The following is a 15,798-nucleotide window of genomic DNA, read 5'->3' as shown; positions in this document are numbered from 1 at the left end:
AAGGTATTATTTATTCAGGGAGTGTATTAACTTTAGCTGTTGCAAGTAGATATTTCCAGACGTATGCGAGCCAGGTTGATTTAGACGAGAGCCCCGAAAATTTCGACGACCCAGTTTCCAAGATTTCGGGAACGCCAACGGAAAAAGCGTCCGGCCATAATGGAGGAAACGTTGTTCCGCGTCTTGCGGCCTGCACAATGTCTCCGGACTTTTAATCTTCTGATGGAGGTGTTCTTGTTCGCGCAAATGAACGTCCGCGCAATTATCGTCGCGTTGCATTACCGCGCGTCGAATTAGACGCCGCCGCTTCAAGGGTCCGCGCCGTCGAGCGCTTTCTTTTCGTCGCGTCATTGAAACCCGGCCTAGAACCATCCGCCAGCGCCAGCCACGCTGGATTACTTTCACTGAGTAGCGAAGGGAATTACACGCTTGGAATTCCTTTGCTGGCGAGAATTCGCTTCCTTGGAAACGGCTGGGTGGTTACCGCTTGGGGAAAAATGATTCTTCTCGATTGACTGTGTTATGGTCAGACTGTGACGGTGGAAACTTTTGTTCGATGATATATGATTCTTCTTTATTTTTTATTCTTATACCTTGTATGTGAATATATCTATTATATGTATTATGTACATAACATATATACAGGGTGTCCCAAAAGTCGGGGAGGAGCCGGAAAGGGGGGGTAGCTGAGACGATTCTGAACAACAATTTCCTTTGCAAAAATGTCGGATGGGGCTTCGTTAAGGAGATATTAACCGAAAATCAGAGCGCGCGTAGACCGTTCGAGCGGCCGCGGTAGCGAAGGCTACGCGCTGGCGGCCGCGCTTGTACTCGAACAAGTGACTCGACGTGCATCAAAGGACATTGACGCTGCCGCCTAGCGCGTAGCCTTCGCTACCGCGGCCGCTCCAACGGTCTACGCGCGCTCTGATTGGTCGGGGTTTTCGCTTAATATCTCCTTAACGAAGCCCCATCCCACATTTTTGCAAAGGAAATTGTTGTTCAGAATCGTCTCAGCTACCCCCCATTTCCGGCTCCTCCCCGACTTTTAGGACACCCTGTATATATAATATAATATATATTACATATATTATTGTATTATTATATATATGTGCATATATATATTATTCGTGTAGGAGTGTAAACGTAAAATGAGGCACGAAGATTTGAACCCACGATCCTGGGATCCACAGTCGATCGCTTTACCTACACGACCAATCCCGTACCCTATGTTTCGTGTTCTCGTTCGACTCTTTTTAGTGTTGAGCATGGAAGCCACGGATACTACATAATGCATTTTGTGGTGTGTGACATGCTGACATGGGAAAAATGATTCTTCCTTGATTGATTATATTGCAGTCAGACTGTGTCGCACGGATTTTTGTTGAGCTACTCTTGTCTATTTATATTTTTTATTTTTATATCTTACCATTCATATGTGAGATTCCAATTTTGTCAAAATATCACGAATTATCATGACCACTGTCGCGAATAGCGACAAAAATAAAATCGAATCAGCCCGATCTAGATTAACCTACGCGCAATCGTCGATATCAGTGAGATCGTTTGACGTTCAGGAATGAACTCCACGAAAGAATTTCGTTACCGGCACTTTGTATCGGGAATGAAAGAAATCACCGTCCTGATTTCCAATTGTCCCGCGCTCAGATGGCTCGATTATCGAGCCGCTTCGAGGAACGTCCCCCCGCTCGCTTGTATCGGGAACGTAGCGCGATAACGAGATATCGGGGTCTAACGAAAGAAATCCCCGAGTCGGATGATTCCGGGCTTCGTTCCAGCAGGAAGTCCGTAGGACATTGTATTTCCGATACACAGGTGCCGGGAACCGTCTTTCCAGTCAGCGAAAACAATTCACGGAACGTCGTAAAAGAATTCGCGTTCATATCGCGTTCTGATATGCTCTTGGCAATAAACCCCATTCTTGGGACAAATATTGCTCCCGGGGAATCTGAATCGCTGCGAGTCGAGACCATCTGCTCTTGAATGACATCGATCATAATTTCTTACCATTCCTGAACAGCCCGTAATATCGTCCCGCGAATAATAAAATATAACGATGAACCGATATCGTGTCGAAGCTTGAAATTTTACGATACGCCATTTACATTTCAGTTTGCCCAGCTCCAATTTAAGGCATCGCTTCGAAAATTCCAGAAACACTGCGCCAATAAGTCCCCCGGACCGGTGCGTTCGACTCCGGTCGAAATTCCTCTCCGTTTAACGTTCGGGCCAGCCGAAACCGCACGAATCCCGACAATTAACCTCCTCGACGAACACTCCCCTGCAATCTCAGCCTCCGAAACAACAATCGACGCGCAAACGTTAGCGGCGCGGAGGTGAAGATACGATTAAAGCAAACACCCAGGAGGGTAAACTAATAATTTCATTCGCGGCAGCTCTTAACAAGCAAATAAGCTCGCGCTAACGAGCCGACGCGTTTCCTACGAGCAAACAACGCACTGGTTCCAGTCTATCGGCGGAACTTTTCCCCGAATAAACACACCCCACTCCGTCTTTACTTCCACCCACGCGCTATACACCGAGGGCAATCGTCCGAAAATCTGATCCAAAGTCCATTTGAAGAATTTTGTGCAACTGCCAAGCTTTTTCTACTCGAGGTGATGCAAAGGGTAGAATTTAAAGGGTTGTTTAAGTATCAATATAACATTTCGGGAGGTGGCTAAGTACCAAGAATACTAAGTATTGTACAGGCTAACGTGAGACGTAAAGCTGAAGTATCGAAATTACGGTGGCAGCTTCGGTTTGAAGTTACTGGGGATTACTACTTTGCGGGCGCCCCTGACGCCTGGCAACCTGCGAGACATCGACGCGCGTGGGGCAGGTCGGGCAGGGTGCGTCCAGGGGCAGCTTCGCTATAGCTACGAAGGGTGCAATATACCCTTATAAATCCCAAGTATAAGTTAGGCCCAACGCACACGGGCGCAACCGATTTGAAATTAGTGTTGCAAACCGTTTGCGCTCTTTGTTTTTTCTACTCCACTATCTTTGTTTTACCTAGATCCACGGTCGCATGCAACTGAATAGTTTCAGAGTGGTTTGAAACCGATCAGTTGCGCCCGCATGCGGACGGCTTTACACTTCCAATATACAAATCCTCCTAAACGTGATTGAATCGAACAGTAACCTTAATCTATTGTTCATCCGCGGAATTATTTTCATTTCTTTCCACGCTTTGGTTGAATAAAAAAAAAAAAATACTCTCGTCACCGTTTCGACCACCCGCGAGGTCTTGGACGAAGGAACACCTAAGAGGTATTTTCGATCGAACGGGGCCCCCACCGATAAAGGGAAGAGACACGAGAGGTGAGAGAAGAGGGGGTCGGTCGACTATCGTTCATTGTTTTCACCGACAATAGGATACGAAACGCGCAGAAGGAAGCTTCCGTTGCGCTTTCAGATCTCGATCATTAAATTGGATGGCATTGTATGCCGCAGAAATCGAGAGACAATGAACCTTTACGTCCCGTCCCTCGCCCGACGAACAATGAAACATTCTCGAAGAAGCTACGTGTCGTTCGAACGCCCCTGAGCCCAAGAGGCTTGGTTTGATTTTCGGAAGCTACCCTTTCCGCGCGAGTTACTCGCAATTTACACTCCAATCGAACGTTCGTCGACGTCGAGGAATCATCGAACACGTAGAGAAACGTTTGCTGAAAATTTGGACACTCGGTGACCTTGAACGGCCGAATTATACGACTCGAACTTCCGACACGAATTAAAATTTGACTTGGTGGCTAAACTATCGATCCCAGAGCAACAAGTCGTAAGACTTGTTTGCTCCATTGGCGATGATCCAAGCGATAAGAAACGAAAAAAGAAACGGATACGACTTCGAAATTTAACGTTTAAAAACGTTTTTATATAATTGATGTGGTCTCGAACGTTAGAGCGAAGACAAAGTTCGGTATCGACGAGAGGCATTTTTAGAAGGCTTCTTAGGGGTACGTTGTCGAAGGTTCCAAGGCAAAAGGAAACCCTGCTTATATCGTGCAATGCTTCGAGATTTGTCCTTTTTAGTTCAATTTGTCGACGTGGCTCTTTGACAGCACGCGCGCGTTTGCGAGGCTTTATCCTAAGAATCGAAAGGAAATGTTTAATCGGTGTGCTTTGAGAAAACTCACAAAATTCTTATAAAAATTATCGACTATTCGCTTTTTATTCTTCAAATTCCATTTTCGTACTCCTCGTTTTGCTGTCCGATGGCGATCTAGAACAGATCGAAAACCTTTCGTCTCTTTTCTTTTCGTATCAAACGTCCAAGCCATTGCTCGTACGGGAAATCATCGTTTCACGTTTCGAAATGTTGCAAGCCGAAGGATGAACACATACCAATGGACGGACATCGGTTTTCGAATTTCTCGCATGAGAGAATGTCTAAAAGCTATTCAATAAACTTCCCCCGAGTGATCCAATACGAATTTTTCTCGGGGACCGTGAAAGGCGAAGCGGAAGGACGCGCCAGCCATTCAGAATCTCGCCAAGAAAGGCGAGATGATCGAGCAAGAAGCCTGGGTAACGAGATCACGTCAAAAATAAAGACAAGAAACATCCCCTCCCCCTCCCTACGACCTCTAAGAGACTCTATTCAAGTCCACGTCATACATTACAGTCTGATTTTCCATTTTCCACGAGGCAACTCTCATTGAAAAGCGAAATTACTTCGGGACAGGGACTTCCTTTTCGAAATTCGATCGTGACTGGAAGTTTAAAAGCCTGTCTGATACAGAAGAACCTCCATTAGCCGAATCTTTGCTGTCTCGACGTTCGGCTATGGAATCTACCGTCCCTTATTTAAACGTTCCTCGATAACGGTCGAAATTCATTCGATTGATAGCGTGGGAATCGAAGCATTGGGACCACGCCTTTGTGTTTCATCTCGTTGGACAGTTCTTTCAGGAGTCTAGCGCAACCTACTCGGTACACGGGCTGTACCATGAGAAAGGGAACGCCTAAATGCACGTCTGAGATATTTAAAGCGGTACGGTGGTAACTGTCTCCCATCGATGACCTTGAACGGCCAAATTATTCGACACGGACTTCTCCCACGATTTAAAATTGAACTTTGCGGCTGAACCATCGATCCCAGAGCAACAAGCCATAAGACTTTTTCATTTCCTTTGCAAAGATCTATTCGAAGGAATTTTGTCAAAAATTTTTAGGAGGACGAAGGGCATTTTCCGAGGGAAAAACGTCGCCGACTTTCTAAGACGGTTGACGTTCGCGTTCTAAATTCCATCCAGTGACTTTCAAAAGCCGTGTCCCCACGCTTTCAAGACTGAAAGCGTATTGAATGGCGACGGGCTGCGTATACACGATATCCTACTTCGAAAGCTGTCTTTGCGAGTTACAGAAATGCCGCTAAATGGAACACAGCGACGACGGAACGCGTTTCCATAAGCCATTCGAGAGCCTGTCGCCCGCAGAATTACGATCGCGGATACCTCGATATCACCAATTTCCCCGCGAATCGCGTTTTGGGAGAAAAGACTCTGCTACTTTTCGCGAGACAATAAAGCAACACGTAGTTGTACGTTCCCAGGTTTGAATAATATTCCGAGTGAATATGATTGTTGTTGTTGATTTGTTTGAGAGCGTTTACAGCGACTCGAACACCCATCGCTATCGAAACCAGAGCTCAACGAGGTAATTGACTCTGAGAGTGAATGATGGAGTCGCCGAAGCTGGCTGGGGTAAACGGCCGATACCAGTGATAAACGGCTTCGTGTTCAGGTAACTCCCAAGACAAGTAGTGAGATAATCGGTAGTAAATACGTAGAAATTAAAAGCTAAAACACGAGACGATCGAGTACGGAACTGCAACAAGGTACGTTCTCTCTGCCTCCGTTCATGAAACCTGGGGATCCCGATTCATTTTCAAAAAAAAGAACCACTGCTGTTTTCATCGTGAACATACAAAAAGAAGATTCACCACTTTTGAGTCTATATCGTGCACTGGTTCGTTCATTTAGAGGACTTTCAAGGGTCTCTTCGATCCGTTTTAGCGAATTCCCTTCTCTGCCTCCGTTCACGAAACTGACGGGCCCGATTCGCGTTCAACTAAAGAGGCAGCGTTGTATTTCGCTCGGACTCGCTGCAAGAATTTTCCCGAACGATTTGTCGGTATTATTTCGGGTCGACGGTCTCGAAAATGCGAAACAATGACGACTAGAATGCTCGATCGCGAACGTGTAGAGGTTATTTTAGCAACGGCGAAGCTGCGAACGGGCGCCAGACGCACGGGAAACGCTCTCGTTAGAACGGCTTCCCCTTGGCTGGCTGGCGTATCTCTGGTTCGTGTGACAGCCAGGAACGCGCGTTATTATGCCGTGCATCAGACCGTCTGCCAGATCCCGTTTCCCGGGGCATTAATAAACACGCTATCTTACGAGATCGAATAACTTGGTTGATCGATTTTCCCAGAGAATCGCGGTTGCCTGCAGACAAGCGGCAGCCCGAATTTAGCGTGGCGATCTCGCGGCATCCGAACGATGAAGACAGTGCGGACTGTGTTGCTTTAGCTGGGAAGAGTCTACGTTTAGTAAATTAATTCGTATGTCGAGTGAAACCAAAAATGGTGGCATTTTCTAGCATCTCGCTATCGTATCTGTATCGTTCTCCTATTCACGAGTCTGTTACTTTAGCAGGGAGGAGTGTACATTTGGTAAATTAATTCGTATGTCGAAGGAAAGCAAAAATGGTGGCATTTCCTAGCATCTCGCTATCGTGTTTGTATTATTCTCCTATTTACGGTGCTTTTGGGGTTATTGCGAATGTTACTGCTGAGCGTGTTTTTAACTTATTCAAAGGAAATGCCGAGCGTCGACGCTGGAGAGCACGCGTTGATTGATAAATGAAGCTTTAACGATGGCGCGTCAAAAGTTTTTTGACATTTCATGGTGCCAAACATTCCAGTTATTTGGAAACTCTGGGTAAACGGTAATGGAACTAATATGTCGCGAACGATTAGTACACAGTCGCGATCGAATTATCAGAAGCACTCGAAGGATATTTTTTTTGAAAGTAACGACGAGTATTACAAATAAAGTATACGATCAAATTTCATCAAAGGCAAAATGCTTCGATACCAAAATACTGCGATGTAAAATTACCTAAAGCGAGGCGAAAATACAACGGTTTGACAACGCTATCGTTCCAGAGATCGCTGCTGTAACGGCTGCGCGAATTTAGGTAACGATCGACGTCGGTTTGATTTCGTTCCCTGTTCGAATTAATTATTCTTTGTGGATTTCGCGGCGCTTGTTTACGGTGAAAATAGATTTTAACGAAGCCCGGCACGCGCGGCATGCTAAACGGGAAGATATTAAACGTTGCATTGGCTCGATGGCGAATTTGCAACGGCGAATTCGACTATGGTGCAGATTTCCGCGCGGATCGCCGTCGAAATTTCAATTCGATCGACGAACGCAATATCGAGCAGCGATAGCGCGAGAAATTGTCATTCGATATTCATTCGGGCGATTCGACGACGCGCCGATGGAATTCGAGCCGAATTCCCTTGTAATTAATTTCAAATTACCCTTTTCTACCCATTTATTAACGAAACGTCCGATAAAAATGATCCAGTTTCGATTGAGAAAAGGATTTTTAACACCGGTCGATGTAACGTTGGTAGGTTTACTATTGATACGCCGAAGAAGATTTATTTCACGAGGATCATAAGTAAGATGGTATTACGTAAATATTACCAAAAATATTAGCACCGCTCCTACTTGTGATTACGAGCACGAATCCTATCCTTGCGCGAGCGGTCGACGTGCTCGATACTCGATACCCGAACGTTGTCGCGTAATTTTTTCGGCTAATTCGCGGTTTTTCAAATACCTTTTCTCATTAAGAGCGTGTAAATAATCCGCTTTTCGGTAGCGCATAAAAAATTCAATCGACCACGATTCTGAGCAAATGAAACAGAAAGCGCTGTAAAACACTTTGACACAAAGGCTGAACGCGTTGATTAAAAAAATCGATTCGTCGGCGAGACCTTTTTTTTTTTATTTCGGCCCGCTAAAGAGCTGGCGCTTTACGCGTCTCGCTTTTATAATACTTTCGTTCCGTCCCGCTCCCTCTGGCTCCTCGAAAAAGAGGGGTGGAATTAACGAAGAAAGAAACGCGTAATCTTCATTATAGAACACAAGAAATTTCTAGAGTTATTTTCGATGATAAAACAGTCAGCTCGGATCTCGTTTCAGCCGAGAAATGGGAAGGAAAAATTAAACCGCGTTCAACTCCGGTTGGTCCGCCATTGTGGCGAACAGTACTTAAAAACTCATTAGCGAAGCCCAATAAAAATTCGAACTTACCGCGAGCAGCAACAGCGTCGAAGCTCGCCTTCGTAATTCTTGCAGACTCCGCGAAAAATCGAAATTACACCGCTAATTAGCCTCAGCTCCGTTGGATCCGCTGATGGAAACTTCGCCCAGTCCTTTTTTCACCGGCGGTTGTTTAAGTACCCGTCGCCGATTATCCACTCGAAATTATTTATCTTCGCAGTCCACGCGAATCCTGAGCTTTCTGGCCGAAAACCTTGAAGAATACGGTATCGCTAATTAAACGAGCCACGAAACGCTTCGCTCGTTAAAGGAACGCTGATTAATTGGACCGACTTTCCGGTCCAATCGATTCAACAGTTTCTTTCGTAGACAAACCATAAGACGCGCGATATCTCGTTTATCGTTGCTTTCGTCGGAAAATTGGCAGGAACAAAAGTTGTTGGGAATTAAATTAGCGAACTATTTAGTTCTATCAAAGTTTTCGATAGGATCGATAGCAACCGAGTTACCGACCCGGAACTTCCTACCCTTGAAGTGTTTTCTGTGAAATGAGTTGCGATCGTATACCAACGATACTTCCTGCTCGTGGCAACGTTAGGTCATTGATTTGTTCGTAAATATCGCCCATGGATCCGCCTGGGAACTTTCCTACTCGTTTAATCTTACGGCATTTCTGTCGTGGGGACACTCGATTGTTTCAGTGGTCGTCGACGCACCGAACGCGAGACATTATTGCTCTTAATGGACGTAACGTTTACACGCATTAAATAGTCCACTCGAAAAGGTTCACCTTATCGCGCGTTAGATAACTTGTACACAAGGAAGGAATGTCAATCACGATAATTCATAACCGGGCGGTGCACAGGAATTGCGCGCTTCCGTGTACGGTTTATCTTCGACGGTTCCGACGGTACTTTCGATTCTGTTGGCTTCGAGTCACCGTTAGAACCTACGATTTAATTAACCGAGTCGATCGCGTAAAGCATTTCAAGAAATTTCAAAGAAAAAATGCACCTAAGGTAAGCGTCACGAGAATTAAATTTTCATTGGAAATATATTACAGAACAACGAAAGCCACGTGACATTAATCAAACTACTCGACGTATTTGTTCGAAATTTATGCTCAACACAGTTTCCCCAGAAACGAAATTACTCCCGCTAATACCCTATTCTAATTTTCCTCGTCAGCCCCCGAATCCTCTCCAAATGTCCCAATTTTCTTCTAATCCCCGACACTCGAAATTCTCATCGCAATTACCCAATATCTTAATTCACCGCTCGTTTCAATTTGCCTCCGCTGAAATTCTAATTTCTCGACGCTTCGAACCACTTCCTCCGCCTCCCCACTTTCCCCTGTATTCTTCCAACTTCCGACGCCCCCCAACTTCATCGCCAGACGACCCCCGTTTCCGATTCCAATCGGCGTCATAACAACAAACTCGTCGATAAACACCAAACAAGATCAATTGACCAACTTCGCGAACGAATTCGCTCCGATTTCCCAATTAACGAATTCCACGACAAGAACCGAAGTGTTTCGAGGCGCGCCCCCCCCCCCCCCCACACACACACACACACACACACACAGACCCATTAATCAGATTTTACTTATAATGTCAATTTTATGCAGTAAGTTCATTTATTGACAGAAGCTTGAGATCATTCGAATTTACATAAATTGTATTCGAGCGTGCAGGTTCTTCGGAATTAAGACGACGAAAGAGTTCAAAGCGACGTGGAGTTTCTACTAGAAATTATCTGCGGTAAAGACACCATGTTCCTGAAATTTCGCAATCGATACAATTCTTTTAAATATCGCGTATCTTTTCCCCCGTAAATAAATTCGAAAAAAAAAACTCGGGTCATTTATTACGTTAATGCCAGACACTGTTACAATCATCTATTCTTTCGAAGTAGTTTCGCTTGTTAAAAACGAATACACGGTAATTATTCTGCTCGATAAGATAGAAGTTGAACTAACGTGTTTGGAAAAGTAACTAACAACATTATTGTCGAGGAGAAACTGACACGAAAGCTACTCCGACGGTGAGTTATAAAATCATCGCCACTTTAGCGAATAATTATTTGTCGGCTCGATCGATGTAAACATCGACGTTTTATTCGTTGATCGCACAATTGCAGTGAATCGAGGAAGCGTAAACTGAACACACCGAAGCTCTCTACTCAAACGACATTCCGAAGACCCCTAATGAGTATGAGAATAAACTATCGAGATAGGAAATAATTGTTCTATAGAAGGTTATTCACGCCTTACTTAAAACCTTAAGCAATTAATTGTATAATATTATAATATTATAATATTGATAATATTAAATATTGAACTAACATTGAACGGTGAAACGGACAACGGTGGTCCACTGGCTAACGACACTGTAACAATAACACGAACAAGCCCACGAACACGCACACGAGCACCCCGTTCACCGTGAAACTTCACTCGTTCCGTGCACGCGTCGAAAATCACGATCGATCCTCGAGTTTACGTTGCACCGCGCCGGTACGCGTTCCCTCGCGAGCGGAAGTGGGACAAGCGACGACGTATCCGCTCGCAACGACGGCCGGCGTCGGACTGCCATCGCCCGCCACTGTCAAGGGGTTTTATCGACGGCAGGACACATCGAGTACCTCGGATAAACGTTCGTCGACAACGCGAGGTAAACAAACGACCAGCATTGTCCGAAGCGCGTCGGTTAGGGTCTCGAACCAGTCGAAAGCAAATTTGACTTTATACCCGACGATCGACCTGCAGACGGGAGGGGGTTGGAGATTTATTCCTGAAAACTTTCTGGTACTCTGCCTCGTCCAACGATTACGCAAACGTGTTGGAATTAATTGTACACGTCGTAGCGCTGTTTTTCTTTCGTGGCATGGGCTGTTACGCTCCAAACGCGTTCTTGGTACGTTTCAGAGAAACGAAAATGAAACGATTGTTTACGCCGGTAATCGTCATTTCATTTCATTCATTTATTTAAAGTGCATAATTTATTACGCAAAGTTATTACACTACTGCTTACTTGTTACTAACTTATTTCCATTCTTCTTGTCGTCGTCTTAGATGAGTCCTGCATTGTTTCAACACTGTTTGCAGTATCTCTTACGTGTCATCTATTGGGGCCCGCTGGCCCACCTCTAGCTCGGGTACCTCGGGGTTGCTAAGCCCGTATTGTAGCTACAAACACGGCTACAGCCTTTGAGAGCGGTGGTAATCGTCACTGAAGTGGTAGCTAGAATATTAAAACTATCGAGATTATTCTCACCCTATCGACGAGGCATAAATAATTCTAGGATCCTCCTATTATCCAGCAGAGATATTCCAGGCCACTTCTCGCAAACATCGGTTTAAATCCCTCGACGAGAGACGGTGTCCATTGTCAAAAGTCCTACCAATGGTAGGAGCACGTAAGGCTGGCCTTGACCCGACGATTACACGCCATTTCGTCGAACAATTAGGGAGCTTCGAAGGTGACGCGATTTGAAAAGGGTCGCCCTTCGCGAATGATCAGCGACCGGACGCGATATTCTTCGGGGTCACTCGTGATCATGCTGAGACCTGAGACTCATCAACCCTTGTTACAAAACCTACTCGTACTTTTTTTTCTCCATTAATCGTAATATTACTATTTGAAGTGGGGTACAACTGAATAATAAAATGCTAAATTTACTGATTTGAAGTTTTAGTTTTATTTTCTAAAATGTCACGAGTAACCTGAGATCTGTTCTCTACGAGCTGCTCAAGGTTAACCGACGAACGTTATAAGAGAAACGCAGAAAGAAGAATTTCTAGCAGTATACACTGCAGTTTTAACGCACCTGTTTAGTCTTTGGTAAAATACAAGAAGGGTCCTCTCAGGTGACAGATGTAACATTGTATGTACATGTATTCTCGGTAGTGTTCATTTTTGTAGTAAAATAACACGTTGAATAATAGCGAATATACCACATACTTTTGTTTCATCATCCTTCGAAGCAGTTTATCCAGGATAAACGTCGACTAATGGATATCCGAAGGGGCGGATATCGCAATTCGCCCGTGAATTTTAATACGCGACGAACGAGTCGCTCGGAACGAAAATGAATTGGCGACGCAATTCCAGTCGGGTCCGAAAACGTTATTTCTCACATCTTTCCTCGTTTCTGTTTCTCGTTTCCCTCTGTGTTTTGTTCCCGGTTGGTCGTCCGCCCGGTGTGATTTCATCCGTTCTAGGCCGCGAGTCGCGCGCCATTGGAAACGAGACCCGACCGCAGCACGCGAGAGGGGGATCGATTTAAAAATCGGGCGATTCAGGAAATTGACCCTTTGTTTGCGTTTTTACGTGTCACTCTAACTCGTCCTTAACCCCTCTACTCGGTCGTCGACGCGATGACGTCCATTTCTGCGCTTCGCCTGCGAATGCTTTCGACGTCCGATCAAAACTGGCAGTTGTTCTTCTAAATTTTTGTTTAAAATTTCGAAAAACGATGGCGTTGATCCGATAGTTCCACGAATACAGCTGGAGTAGCGTTCGAATACTATTTATTTCTAACGCATCACGCGCGACTATTGAAAAGAAGTACCAAGGTGGGATTCGCGTGGAAACCCAAACAGCGTGGCTGATCGCGAATTCGGCCCGATTCTGATTCGAGGGCTCGAATGGAATTGCAAGGATGCAATTAGACGACCGCTGTTCTGCCATTGTCTGAGAGATTCATTCTGATTACCCCAATTGTACCAGTCTGTAATTTTTTTCGCGGGTACACGAGGAGCGGGTTCAACCATTGTCTGAAACAATGGCTGCGATCCGTCTCGCGGAAAACATTGCACGTGGACGAGAGAGCCATGGAAATGCTCGTACAACGGGATATCGAGGTATCGATTCCAGGCTGCATCTCGTCCGAATCTACGATTTCGTTTAAGAATTCTCGGCCAGTGTCGCCTGGTCGCGTCGCGAGATACAAGCTTCTCTCATTTTCTTCTTTATTCTCCAAGTTGCGGAGTTGAAAAGATTTCTATGGAGGATTGGACGAAACGTATTTCGAACGCAATAATTCCTTTGCTTGACAAAGGATAAGTAGTCGAGTGGAGTACTTAAATAGTAGGGGAGACTGGGCTCGATCGAAACATTTTTGATAAAGTAGCTTACCGTGATTTTATTTTACGTTTTATCTGTTGTTTCAATCGACTCCAGTCTCTTCTACTGCAGCAAGTCGAGTATTCGAACAGTATTTCAACCATTTGCACTCGAGAGAGATGACTCTCAGTCACCACTAGGTTTTCTGTAGGCTTGATTTCTTTGGAACTCGAAGTGCCAATAAAATGATTGTCGTTGAGGCAAAGGTGATCTGATTCTCAGATCTCGAATTAGAGATCTCATTTTCGAAGTGAATCTAAGCTTAGCATTCGCGACAATAGAATGCTAAGAAAGCATCTCGAGTTGCTAAAAGATACCAGAAAAAAAGGCCTCGAGCGCAAAAGGTTAATAGATTGATATTCGAATAAATAATATATATTACCTCTTTGGAAAAGATTTTACTAAAGCTTAACAACTACGCAGCTATGGTAATTTTTCAGAGAAAATTAAAATTCGTGTCCCGTTTATGCCGCCTGAACGACTGTGTTCCGTGTAAAAATGTCGAAAAAGTCCGACTACGTTCGAATTACAGAAGAACCGACGCGAACGAAGCGTCGAATAAAACGTTTCGACCCGACACAACTCGCGTTCGGTCATCGACGATCGACACTCATCGATAATCCATTTTGAGTAATTGCCGGCGCCGTTTTTCCAGGTTAGAAAGACAACGGGATGGAAACGAGCGCAAAAAATTACCCGAAAACACGATGGAAAATGAGAAACGACGCGATCGATCAGCGGACCCGACTGGATACGCGGCAGAAAGCCTTCCAGAGCATCGCGTTTCGGATATGACCGTCGAGGTTCTCGGTTCCCGGCTGGAAATTTGCATAGAAATAATCGGCTTCCGCTCGAATTAGCCACGTTTCGGCCAACTCTCGTCCCGTTTTTCGAAAATTTTCTGCCCCTCCTTTTTTCTTTTTCTTCACGGTCGTTAAACGACGCCGAATGCTCGCGGACGGGTCGCTTTTATTTTTGTCTCTGCCTCTCTTTTTTTATACCTATTTTTTTTTCTGTTTCTTTTTTCTTTTTATTCTCTTTCGGACGTCCAGCGAAACGTTATGGATATTCGCGCGTAGCGAAGTCGAAGGAAGGTCCAGTTGCCACCGGACGTACGTTCGAATAGTATTTCAGCGTCGCCTTTGACCATTCTTTCGAATCTCGTCGTCGAACGATAATTATTTCCGTGTAGTTAATCGGGTGGGATTTAATTACGACTCGGTGGGTAACGAGTCAATTAGAACTGTCAAGTTGTCCGATGGAACCGCAATGAAACCGATGTTGCCTGCGACAACGTGTTTCGAGACCCTGTTATTAGATCCGGTAGAAACGGGAGCTACAACGTTTGTTATAAGTAAAAATCGCGCGTAGAGCGGTTTAATAAACGCCCCATTAATTCGAGCGAACGGAGAAGCGATGGCTTGGATTACTCGAGAGAAGAATTCGAGCGAAAGAGAAATTTGTATCGATTAGTCGACGAATACCGCGGGTCCTTGTTTAACAGATAGATAAATTCGACGAGTAACGGATGTTCTGTAATGCATCTGTAATGGCATTTTCCGACCACGTTCGATGGTAGACCCTGTACTCCGTAAACTATTTATAACACCGTTTCATCAGAGCCTCGCAGCCAGATGTCTGCATGTCAGCGGCTAATTACGTTCAATTACCACCGACGGTTAATTAAAACTCTTAATTAATCAGTCCCCTAAGCATCGCCTCGGCTAAGTTCGAGTCCCCTCGAAAGTTCCGCGGAATTCCGTGCGTTCTAATACATCCACGACGAGATTCTTCCTCGTCAACGTTTGTTGGCCCTTTCGACGACGCTGACCGCGAAACGATATAGTTGTTAGCAGTCCGATTGCATGCCATCCCTAATAGAACGAATAATCGCTACGAACAGTTCCAATTCTCATTACGGACAATTTCGTGGAGGTTGAACGACCCGTACTTATTTAAACCCTCTCTGACCCCGATCCTGGATTGAAATTCTCCGCTCCGCGACGCGGACTGATGCGGACCATCGTCTCGGCTCGAGTATTCATCGATTCGGAGAACAACGAGACAAAGCGGACCTTCCGGGTGACTCTTGAGATCGAAACAGCTACCGTTTCGATCCTTTTAGCGTTCACGTACAGATCAAGCCAACCGATCGCGAGCGTCGTCCTTTATCTCCTACGGAAAAAGGAATGTGTGGGGTATTTGTAACTATAAACCGGGCCTGAGAATTTCTTTGGGGATGCTGCACGAATTTTTCTGCGATGATGTAACGATGACGTTCGAACACTTTGTTGACTCGAATGGTCAGTCAATATAATTCCAATATTACTGGAATACTA

Source organism: Hylaeus anthracinus, unplaced genomic scaffold, assembly GCF_026225885.1.
Source record: "Hylaeus anthracinus isolate JK02 unplaced genomic scaffold, UHH_iyHylAnth1.0_haploid 0, whole genome shotgun sequence".
NCBI classification, from domain to species: domain Eukaryota; kingdom Metazoa; phylum Arthropoda; class Insecta; order Hymenoptera; family Colletidae; genus Hylaeus; species Hylaeus anthracinus.
The sequence above is the reverse complement of the archived record's forward strand: the minus strand, read 5'-3'. Positions refer to the sequence as shown.